The sequence below is a fragment of the Montipora foliosa genome, chromosome 4 (assembly GCF_036669935.1).
Source record: "Montipora foliosa isolate CH-2021 chromosome 4, ASM3666993v2, whole genome shotgun sequence".
Lineage (NCBI taxonomy): Eukaryota > Metazoa > Cnidaria > Anthozoa > Scleractinia > Acroporidae > Montipora > Montipora foliosa.
The window spans coordinates 20,684,460-20,696,959 of NC_090872.1; the positions used below are offsets into that span (position 1 = coordinate 20,684,460).

The window sequence follows — 12,500 nt, forward strand, 5'->3', positions numbered from 1 at the left end:
TCCGCGTATCCGCGTATCCACTTCACAATATACTTAAAAGTTTACTTGGGGAGGAGTGGTATTTTCGACTGCGTATCCGCGTATCCACTTCACAATATACTTAGAAGTGTACTTGGGGTGGAGTGGTATTTTCGACTGCGTATCCGCGTATCCACTTCACAATATACTTAGAAGTTTACTTGGAGTGGAGTGGTATTTTCGACTGCGTATCCGCGTATCCACTTCGCAATATACTTAGAAGTGTATTTGGGGTGGAGTGGTATTTTCGACTGCGTATCCGCGTATCCACTTTACAATATACCAAGAAGTTTACTTGGGGAGGAGTGGTATTTTCGACTGCGTATCCGCGTATCCGCGTATCCACTTCACAATATACTTAAAAGTTTACTTGGGGAGGAGTGGTATTTTCGACTGCGTATCCGCGTATCCACTTCACAATATACTTAGAAGTGTACTTGGGGTGGAGTGGTATTTTCGACTGCGTATCCGCGTATCCACTTTACAATATACCAAGAAGTTTACTTGGGGAGGAGTGGTATTTTCCACTGCGTATCCGCGTATCCGCGTATCCGCGTATCCACTCCACAACATACTACTTAGAAGTTTACTTTGGGAGGGGTGGTACTTTCGACTGCGTATCCGCGTATCCAGCCTTTTCAGAGGTGCAGCTCCAAAATGGCAGGGTATTCTGCAGTTACTCCCAGTCGCCTGTAGCGCTTCTTTCTGTTTGGGGTTAAGTTTAAGGTTTCCTTGTCCTCTACCCAAAAGAATCTCTTCAAGAATACTCTCGAAATCCATGTTTATTCGGCAAAATCACCCAAAATCACAACAGAGTACGAACATGCGCAGTGATAGAAAAGCCCGTATTTCGGGCCTCGCTGGCACTGAGCATGCTCGAAATCGAACTTTACCAGATCTCCCTTCCGTATGACCGTGCGAGATCTGGGTACGAGATTAGGCGACCACGGCACTTCACAAATATTCTAACCTGCGATCAGGCCCATTTTTAGCTTCGCCCATATGTTCTCTTATGTCGTCGCTCACTAAAATTGGGCCTGTCCAAAAGTCTCTCAAGAATTCCGGACGGTCGGCCAAATTTTGGCCTACCAAACACGTGATCTGATTGGCTGTTGAAACGCCGGAAGTGAAAATGCCATCGTGATTGAGCGGAGCTCTCGCGAAGTCCTCGAGACTAATCCGCCATAAGTAGGCCTTTACACATTCTGCCGGCAGAATTTCGAGCATAATATGGACTCAGGAGCAGAATATATGATTGGGGCATAATCCGAGCAGAATAGGCTATTTTTGGCCATTTTGCATATTCTGGGGCCTGGGAACGAGTCTGAGAGGGAGCTGGGCACGAGCATCCGAGCAAAACAAGATGGCGGAACCAAACCCGCAACCGGTAGAAGTCACTGATAAGCCTTTACACATTTCTGATATGGTTCATTGTTGTCCCAGATTCTTTTTACAAGTTATTACCCATGTTAGTTTTAAGGATTAAATAATGTTGGGTTAGCCTCACCTTGGAAGAGCGATATAATGTCTTATTCATCATGTTTGAGTATTTTGAACCCAGGAATATCGATATTTACAGAAGCATAATTCGAGCATAATAGTACTTTTGGAGCATAATCTCGAGCAGAATAGCCTTTGTTTCGAGCAGAATGTGTAAAGGCCTAGCCATAAGTGTACGAAAAAATTTGCTGCCTTTCGTTCTTACAATGACGTGGACGGTGCAACTTGATTTTATTTGTATAAATGGAGATATGCCATCTGAAACATCTCATTACTTGTCCAGAATCGGGTTTGAATCTCTGGAAAGAGTGAAATTAGCGATTCCGTTGTCGAGCTCTGTGGCCATGTGGTTGAAAATACTTTGGCAGAAACTTCCCTGATGTTTTGAAAGCTAAATAGCTGGTTCTTTCAAATGGCAATGAAAGCCGATGCATATTGGTTTCCTGGATGAGACAAAGGACATATATATCAACACGAGGGGATGCTGATAAAATCGCAAGTTACACGAATTATGCATGTTTTGAATATCTGTGTATCACTTACTGTACATGACACGGTTTGTTGCACAATTTGGAGTCAAGATTGCTTCATAATATTTCCAGTTGATTGAACTTAAAACTTGCACTCCAGAAACTAAAATGGCATGTTTCCAGAGAGACCAATTGTACAAAAATAAAAGAAACTTTGCGAGTTCATCTTACTGTTCGTACTCCATCAAAAGATTAACAGCCAAATTTATAATTATCTTGATTTTACTGCGCGCAACTTCTAGAAATACACTGCAACTGAAGATATTACCCGAAAAAATCACCAAAGAAACCTTCATGGGCAAACACGTTAAAGGAATAATGTATTTCTCCTTTTTTTTTCCTTTAAAAATCTATTGCCAAACCGTCCAACGCCAAAATGCTAGGTTATCTCAATTACAAATTAAGATGTTAAGCTTAAAACGATTGCATATTCGGTGAAGTTCGGAGGAAGAATTAAGCGGCCTTTGCCGCAATATAGTCGTCGAAAAGGTACAGAAAGTAACATTCTCCATGCTGTAAATGTGTTTCTCTCAAATGAAAGCTAACGGTAACTTTCGAATTCGTTTATAATATTCCTCCCACGGTAATCAACTCTGGTCAAGACAAAATAGCGTGACTCTGCCGTCCACGCGTGTATTGGTGTAATGGAAGTAAGTTTTATTGGCCGATGAAGGACATGTCAATCAATCAAAAAAATTGGGCGGAAGGAATATCGAAGAGGAATTTGGTCAGGCTCTACTTTTCGTTTCGCCAACTCCACATTACGTACCACGCGAAACTAAAATAGAGCCTGATCGCAGATTACAAATATTCAAGATGGCGGCCCCCGTGAAATTGGAAAGCCAAAACAAGCGTTTTTGAAATTCACTTTTTTCGGATACGAACGCTTTCTTTGGAAAAAGTTTGAAAATTTTGAATTGCAAACGTTATGTTCTGTGGCTTAAAGTTATTTTGTTGTTTTGGTGGAGGTTCCCTTTAAAACCAACCAAAGCGGGAACATACAAAATGTCAACAAGAGTGAATTGATCCTCGCGCTCACCGGGACAATTTGTTGGGCTCACGTGACCATTGTAGGCCATTTTACAGTTGTTTGCTCAGTGACCTGGCCTGTGAGTGGCTGTGATCTTGTATTGAAACAGACCTCACTGCTTTTTATCATGTAAATTGTGTTGTAATTCTAATTAGAAGTATTAAATATTATTAAATATTTCTACTTGTACATATAATTATTACATAATTTTAATCATTTCTATATTAATTATTGTAATTAGATTTACTATTTTATTTTATTTTGTTTTAAAGACATGTAAAGCGCTTTTGATCTTTCATTGTAAAAAGCGCTATAGAAATATTAACTGTTATTTATTACTATTAGTTTACATTAACATTAGAAAAGCACAAAGGTTTGTATCAAACCAGTGTCACTGGCAGCCTCGCTTCCATTCTTAGGCCAGGTAACCTAGCTACAACTGTAAAATGGTCTATTGTCCAGGTAAGTATGATGAATTTAATTAATGATATTTACCCAGGAAGCTCCATTCACGAGAAAGTGGTTTTCAGGGAGGTGCTGCATCCGATCGAATTGGAATTTAGAAATGTTGGTTAACAGGTGATGATCACTTTTTTCTTTTGGGGCCACAAGCCGCACTTCAGATACATACATGCAATTCATTTATCGAGTCCTTTCGCGGAAACACGTAAGTCCAACAAATTGACCTGCTCCTAACCGAGTGGCTTCATTCCTCAGTTGGCAGAGCATTTTATCGGCATAGCAGAGGTTATGACTTGGGAGTTCGAATCCTGTCGACGCCGTCTGAATTTCTCAGGTGTCTATAAGTGACAATTGCTTGAATGGGCTCTTTGCATGATATTGTCACATGATACAAAATCCGCCATACTGGATGGCAAAAGATATGCAACAGTCTCTAAAACAAAGCGATTTCAACCAGCGAAGCGTGACTTTTCTTTGTTTTGGATGTCCCAGTGCGTAGCTTGCCATCCAGCAGGGAAGATTTTATGCCATGTGACAGTTTCATGCAAAGGGCCCATTATCCATAATAGGGAGCTTAAGATCAACGACGGCGACGTCGACGAAAACGTCACCCCAAAATAGAACTTTGCTCAAGTAAAAGTCTTTCGCGATTATTCCATCTCGTTCACGTCGTACAATGTGGGCGAAGTATCCCAAAAATAAATTGGTACAAGCGGTTTCAGACTGAAAATAGAGAATGAAAGATTCTCTGTTGCATGCTAGCATTGTCGTCAAAACCTAAAATTTAGTGATTTCACGTCGTCGTCACGCAGAGAACCGCAAAAATATGAGCTAAAATCCGTGCTGCACGTGCAGCACGATTATTTATGCTCTTTTAACCAATGATTTCATTGTTTCCTGGCGTTTTCGTCGATGTCGTCGTCGTAGATCTTAAGCTCCCTAATTTATAAGTGCTAGGATAACTTCATGACACTCTTCGTCTATTATAACCCGCACTTTGAATACATACATTCATTTCTTTCATTTGCAGTTGCATAAACAAAGCCATCAAAGAAACAGATGCTAACTACAAGGGCATGATGTTCCGAGAGGCTCTTAAAACAGGTTTCTACGAACTGCAAGCAGCGAGAGATCGATACCGAGAGAATTGTATGACAGGAATGCAGAGAGACCTTGTTTCAAGTTTATTGAGGTGAGTATCACGAAATCTACTGTAAATGCTATGTTAATCATCCAAACGCTATAACCAGCGCATATTGGTACTATGGGTTTCAATTCAGTCCGAGCTTTGGTTTATGTCAACTGGAGTTTCTGATTCCCTTTTGTGCTAGAGTTGTTATGTATTTGTCGTGAAGTGTCGAGCCAGATTCTGGCGGATCTACTTTTTTGGCACAAGCATTTTATGGTGCTTGGATTATGGCGATTTTTGAAACGAGGATTCTGTCCCTTCGCATTACATTTACACTTGGTATTTTCTTTGTTTTAGGTACAAACGCTGCTTCTTTCACCAATCTGTCCTCATCTCGCTGAGCACCTTTGGGAACTCTTGGGAAAGGTAGATTTTAGTGCCTCTTTCGTGACGATCTGCTTAGAGCGCGTTTCCACCAACACTTTTGTTTCGCTTCGGAGTATAATTCTCCCTGTGGGAGCATTGCGAATTTTACATCACAATTGTAGGAGTTGTCAAGACGTTCGGTCTTTCAATGGCCTGTTTGCATTCCCAAATGAAGTATTGATATTTTTTTCTTGTAGAGCGGAAGCATTATGAATGCCTCTTGGCCGGTTGCAGGAAACGTCGAACAGCCGCTGTTGAAGTCAGCGGATTACCTAACAGGATGTGCGCACGAATTCCGTGTTCGAATCAAGGCCATGATGAATCCCAAGGGAAAAAAGGTAAGTGGTCTTCACCATCATTCTGGAAAAAAGCAACTTATGGCGAGAATTTTAGGCACACGTGAAATTAAAAATCATCCATAACCTTTATGGCAATCTAAGAGTTACACTTGTTCTACCAAATGAGCAAGTCAAAGGAATTGAAGTTTGCAGTGTAGAGCGCCGAACAGGTGGCCCCATTCTCAGAACGCTCGTTTGTGACATCTGTAAAACGTTCAAGTAAAAAGCCCGCACTGTCCCCTCTTTTGACAGTGTGCCGAGCATCTCCTCCGACTTAAACCGTACCCTAAACTATAGAGATGCCTCTAAGTGTGAAAACATGGGCGGTCAATGCTTCATGTGAGTTGCAGTATCTTGAAAATTGGTCGAGTTCCAATATTCTTAGTAGTTTAATGGAAGGATATATGTGACAATATTTTGTAATAATTCCGTCGACAGAAAGATGCAGCACCTCCCGTAAAACCAACCCTTGGAATCATTTATGTGGCCAGTGCTTATCCTCCATGGCAACACGCCACTCTGAACACCCTCAAGGAGATGTACAATGAACTGGGAGGAAATTTCCCCGATAACAGGGATATCATGAACCGGATGAAAGCTGTACCGGAAGTGAAAAGCGCCATGAAAAAGCTGATGCCATTTGTTCAACATGTCAAGGTACGGATGCGAACTTAAGAAAAAACTCCGAGAGACTTGAATTGGACGTTCATATTAGTTAAAATGCCGGCTGAGCAAGCTTGTACAACCTTAAAGATTTCAAATAAAAGTTAAAGAGAGCCTTCCATTCATTACAATTTTAGTGATATTAAACTGGGCCCGGTTTTTCGAAAGCCGATTAACTTGATCCAGGATTAGCGTAAACTTAACAAATTGATGTCAGTTTTTCATGCGTCTGTCCTGTTATTGATCATGAATTGCGTCATAACATTGTCAAAGTAGCTGTGGGATCCACGAGGCGATAGCCGAGTGGATCCGCAGACTACTTTGACCATGCTATGACGAAATACATGATCAATAACGGGACAGACGCATGAAAAACTGACATCAATTTGTTTTTTACAATAACAAAAAGGCAGAGGGGTCAAAATTAAGTGAAAACACGAGAAGAAAGCGAGACAAAAATGCGAGAAACTTCAATCTGATGCGAGCATTATCGCGTCATTACTGGGTTGCCAAATCCAGTCGGAATCTGCGTTTCATTTGTTAGTTTTATTTTTTTCGTTTTTTTTTTCCGTGTCGGTAAAAGTCTTGCCTGTCACTCCCCTGCTAAGTGGTGTCTTTGTGCATAGAGCCTTCTGCGCGTATTTTCTTAGGATCGAGAGGGTAGTGGGAAATGCGTAGATTTCTCTGGTGGATACAGTAGAATGATTAACTTAACCGGCAATGGCGTCGAAAGTCATGTAACGCGAATGACGTTTTAGTGGATCTTTAAACAAAATATGCCCTTATGGAGTTCAATAATGGAAAGTCACTTGGATACCGAACAAGACACACGCTGAAAAAAAAAATGTGGAGTCTTAAAAGGGACGAGTAATGGACTTCTAACCCAAAAACATTGACATAGTAACAAACTTCATATTCATTAAACATTTCTTCTGCTTTTGTGCTTGTCAGCATTGTGATTTGCGATAATTCGTTTTTGTATCTCATGAATGTTCAGATTTTCAATTACATGGCCGCTCAACCCCGCGATTTTGTAAATAGTTTACCCTGAAGTCAAAATAGATACGTCCTCAGGAACCCGACAAAGAAGGCTTCCTGACCCGACAGATGAAATGTAAATATTCAGTTAAATATTACAACAAAATTAAAAAACCAAAGACGTTGTTTTACTCTGAAAACGACGAACGATTAACATGCTTTCCCGTAGTTCATTCAGTTGACTCAAGGTGATCACATGCACCTTTATAGTTGCCTAGCACGTGATCAATTTCTTCCTTTTGACAAAACATCATAAAAGTCAGAGACTGCAGAAATCTTCGTCTTTTTACGATCGATTGTCATTAATCTTTCGATGAGAATTCGATTCAGAGCTATATATAAAAACTGTTGTTTTTTTCCCTTATCTGAGAAGAAACGAGTGAATTTTACTCAAGAGCGTGTTTTGTTATCTTTAAACTGAATTACCAAAGCTTAAAAAACTAGAAGACCTCAAAATGGGACAGGATATTACAAAATAATTAAAGGTGTGAACGTGTGAGCCAAAGGGCCTCTGCTGGCGCGACATGTGGGTGGCCCTCATGGTCTTAATGACCCACCACTTGAAAATATTAACTGGAACCCTGCAGTTCAATACCACCCAATTCAGTGCCTTCTGTTTTTGTGTAACACGTACCACAGGCAACCCAGTGTAAGCTTTTATGGAGCGTCTTGTTATCTCATGAATTATAAATTTGTGTCTGTCCGCTTATTGACAATAAAAATTAGCCAATGAGCGCGCGAAAATTTTTGCAGTCATTGTAAAATTATGTTTCCTGTTTTCAACTTTTTGGTGAAAGTTTGGTTTGGTTATTTTTGTTTTTCAAGATTGACTTCTTCTATTGTAAAGTTTTGCCGAATATTACCGTTGAACAGCATTTGGAAGTAGAGAAATAAACTCCTTCGTTGATTTTTAATCAGGGATTAGCGTTAATCGGCTTTTGAACAACCGTGCCATGATGTTCATCTCTTTGCGTGCAGACTCGTGGAGATTTTTAAAGACGGGAAAACAGGATCTCATTTCTTTTTATTCTCGAGTGACTGCAGGCTTGTGGTCGTCGAAAGTAATGAACTTTTATTTAAGTGTCAAGTCTTCTAGTGATGGAGCACTAATTGGGGACACTACATGGAAATAATCAAACGCAGAGGGGAAAACCGGATTACTTGGGAAACCTCTCCAAGTAAAACTCAATCCACATATGATGCCGAGTTTGGCAATCGGACCCGGGGCCACCGTGACGTTAGCAGTAGGTCAGTTCTCTCACCACGCAAGGATCAAGGACTCTAGGGGCTAATGAGGCTCTCTCTAGTTCAAGGAAAACTTTGGTCACTCGTTAAAAACCAGTAAGTTGAAATAATATTGCTTCATGACATGATCATATCTACAGGAATGTGTGGAACGCGACGGCCCGTCGGCCTTGGAGACAACTCTACAGTTTGATGAAAGACAAGTACTTGAGGAAAACAAACCATTCCTTCGCAAAGCTCTGGAGGTATCTTTTTCAGGAACATTTTCATGATGAATCTCTTTTACAGTTTTGTTTCAATGATAAGAAGTGGATGGGTATGGAATTTTAAGTGTTTTCTGTTAAATATTGAAATTAACTTAACGATTTCTTTAATTTAGGTTTACAATGCTTAGTGATTGGCCCATAAATCTCGCGCTACATTTTCAGCCAATCAGCGCCTAGCGCCGGCGGCACGGAAGTGGCTTTGCGTCCTGATTGGCTCATTTGATAGGTTAAGCCGGAACAATTCAATTCCTCAGTGCTTAATTTCAAAGTGTTAACAATAACGACAACAGTTTTTCTTTGTTTTCAGCTCGTGAAAATTGAAATCAAGCCATCGAGTGAAGCAGACAATCGAATACAAGAAGACTGTGCTCCAGGAAAACCATTCTCTGTCTTTACAACGGCTGAAAATTCGGTTGGTTTGTTTGTCGTACAGCTGTGGTTTCTGTATTTCTACTAAAGTTTACCAGTGAAAATGGTATGGCAAGTAACCTTCATCATTAATACCTCTGCTTGAACCTTATATTTTTTTCCAGACAAGCAATACGAATGATGTAAACAATACAACAGAAGCCTCTACCCTCCCGGCTGAAAATCAAATCACCCCCTCCCCTGTGTGTCGATTTGTAAATGTCAAGCTCTGTGGAGTTAAACCTACTCAAAGCGCCAAGGGAGATGAAGCCACAGTGCTGCTAGAAAATCCACAGGGAGAGCACCTGATGAACTTAGCCCTGCTTACTCGGGAGGTAAGTTGTTTTCTTGCGACCGAGAAGTGTAAGCATTCTTCCATTATTTGCACCAGTATCAAAGGTCCAAGGATCCCGGAGACACAGGGGCAGTCATTCTGAACGGGACGATAAAATTACGGACAGCATCTGGAAGGGCGAGATTTTAAGAGACGTCCGAGACGAATCCCATGAAGCCGCGATCTCATTCAAAGAATACTTCCAGACCAAACTAAAAAACATTTTCAAACTGGGCGGAATTTTAACATTTATTTTATGTTTGCGTCAGAAGTCAGAAGAATATGCTGCTGGCCACCGTCCATTTAGCAAAACAAACATTGTGTATCGCCCACTGATGAAAATTGAAAAAGAGAGCTGTTAATTAATTCCTTTTTGTTTCCTTGTTTTTTAAGATTGAGGCTGTGTTTGGATTGAGAGGAAGGAAAATTGCACTTTCAGCATCGCCTGGTTGCGACGCAGGTAAGCACCCACTGACCAGTGCCACACGTGGAGTACCCAAGGCATGAATTGTGGTTTTCTTACCTTTATCATACCCCTCCCCCCCCCCCCCCCCCCAATCAACCATGCAGTGTTGGATTATGAAAACTACTTTTGCAATCCTGATACAACCCCTCCCCCTCGCCAATGTTGTTTATGGTATGAGAGAGGGGATAGAAGGATGGATAGCGGGCTTGACCGCTGAAAAATGCTCCCTTGTGCGTCGCCTCGCGGTATGAAAGAATGCCTTTACGATAATTATTGTCAAATCTTTTCTGATTTTAGAATTGACAGAACAAGACGTCATGCAATACAGCGGGCGGTGTCTGTACGCTTTTATTCCAAAGAAATGAAGCACCTGAAATGCGTCATTGACCATCATGGTTATCGAGTCTTTAACAACGAATTGAAATTAATGGAACGTTTCCAACTGCAATATAAAACCTGTCATCTTTGCTACTTGCGCATGAGACAACTAAGTTCTTGTCTCTGTGAAGTTGCTATCTCCCTCTTTTCAAGAAGCCGCACTTTTCGAAGGGTGATTGCCACTCGTTGCGGAATCGTATTGAGCGGTTTTTGCCGTCTTTAAGCCTGGTTTACGTACGGCCTACAGTCGCACAAGGCATTTCCGCAGTTATAGAGGATTTTTTTCGACTGGAATGAGCGGTTTCTTTGTGGCTACATCTTATATTTTAAAACAGAGCGGAAACTTTTACATTTCTAGTTTTCAGCAAGAATTTAAGAAAAAAAATATATATAATTCAATGAGTATAGACTTCTCCAATTGTTGACCTTTGTGTTAAGAAAAAGGCAACCTGCCCATCTAATGTAACTAAAAATAGTAATTAAAATTCCTGTCACAAATTACTGGCAGAATCAATGAAAACGGTCATAGCATAAAGTGGGACATTGTTTATCATTTAAAAAAATAACTAAAAATGTTGGTACCCTGCATGTTTTGCCACAGAGGGAGGTCAAATGTATTGCTCATAGGGGTGTAGTACATTGCTTTTTAACCAATGAAATCACTGCCTCGTAATTCTATTGTCCATCTGCTGCACAGAAAACTACATTCTGCCCAGATTATAACTCGGATACCTTTCAGGTATTCCGAGTAATAACAATGGCGCCACTAAGGGGTAAAACTGAAGAATATAAGAAGATGGAGCTCTCTTTAGAGTTTACAAATTGTTCGATGTCCCTTCTGGATGAAGGCTGTCGAATGAAACTGAAGTATTTATGATGGACTTAGCCTTCGTTTTGTTTACTTAGAGTACGAAGAGTGACAGTTCCACACTGTTATTTTCAAGGAGTAGATTTAACTCCAAAAAGGGAGTTAAAAAAAAGGTACAAAACCACTCCATTTTTGGAGTAAAATTCACTCCGGAAATGCTTACTCCGTTTTTGGAGTAAAATGTACTCCTATATCTTTTACTCTTTTGTTGGGGTAAAAATTTACTCCAGTATTGTTTACCCTTCCTGTGGTGTAAAATTCACTCCAATACAAGAGTAAATTTTATCCTTCTATTGGAGTGAATTGAACTCTTTAAATGGAGTTCAATTTACCCTTGACAGAGTTAAATTACATGAGAAATGAAATGATGGTAGAACCAACTGGGAACTCGGAAAAATCCGAGCCCCAGATGGGATTCGAACCCACGACCCTCCGTGATCTAGTCGGATGCTCTAACCACTGAGCTACTGGAGACTATGGCGAGCAAGGGTGAAATGTGGGTATTGACTCGAGCTGCATCACGCAGCTACAGAGTCAAATGACTGACAGCATAGCTCATAACTGCATCGCGCAGTCACCTTAAAGCATATCTGAGATGCGGCCAACCAACCACCCGAGTGAGCGAATGTGAGAATGAGATAAATTAACTCCAAAACTGGGGTGAGACAAAAAGGTACAAAACCACTCCTTTTCAAGAGTAAAATTTACCCTCTTAAACTTTACTCCCCTTGTTAGAGTAATATTTACTCTTTCTACAGAACACATTCACCCTCACTAGATCTACTGTACCTTCATTTATAGTCAGATTTCTCATAAAACCATGAAAAGTTCATTTTTTTTAAATATTATGTAAAGAAAAGACCAGGTTTACAATGAAGCATCTAATACTGGTAATTTTAATCATAAGATTGCAAAGAATACACATCGATATGCATGATAAATACAATCTGTATACACATACAAAGACATAACAGGAACCGTACTGAAGTTCGTTCACATCGATGATCATCTTGCCTGTTTCAGCGTTAAAAACGTAACGTACGGCGCCAGTCGAAAGTTCGAGCTTGTTTGACAACTCTGCCATCAGAGCGTCGAACTCTTTATATCGCTCAGGAGAAATACTAGGAGTTACTTACCTTCGGCCGGCGCCCGAGTGATCCTTTCCGCTCCACTCCTAGTGGTTCTTTATCCGTTTGCTAATGCGTTTAGGCCTAAGACTCTGTCCAAGGAAACAAAAATAATAGCCTGATATTGTATTCTAAACTGGTGAGGGCCCAAACACACCTGCACGCTTAAAATTAAGGCCAGCCAGTGTTAGTTTGATGACCGCGAATAATATTTTGACTTGTTCTGGCCATAGAACCCCGCATCGTGATTGGTGGATTGGACATCAAGACAATA

At 40.6% G+C, this 12,500-nt stretch overlaps 1 pseudogene; it reads left to right on the forward strand.

The window, feature by feature from the left end:
* LOC138000239 (leucine--tRNA ligase, cytoplasmic-like) overlaps positions 1-12,500 on the forward strand; it is a 57,125-nt pseudogene that overhangs the window by 7,380 nt on the left and 37,245 nt on the right.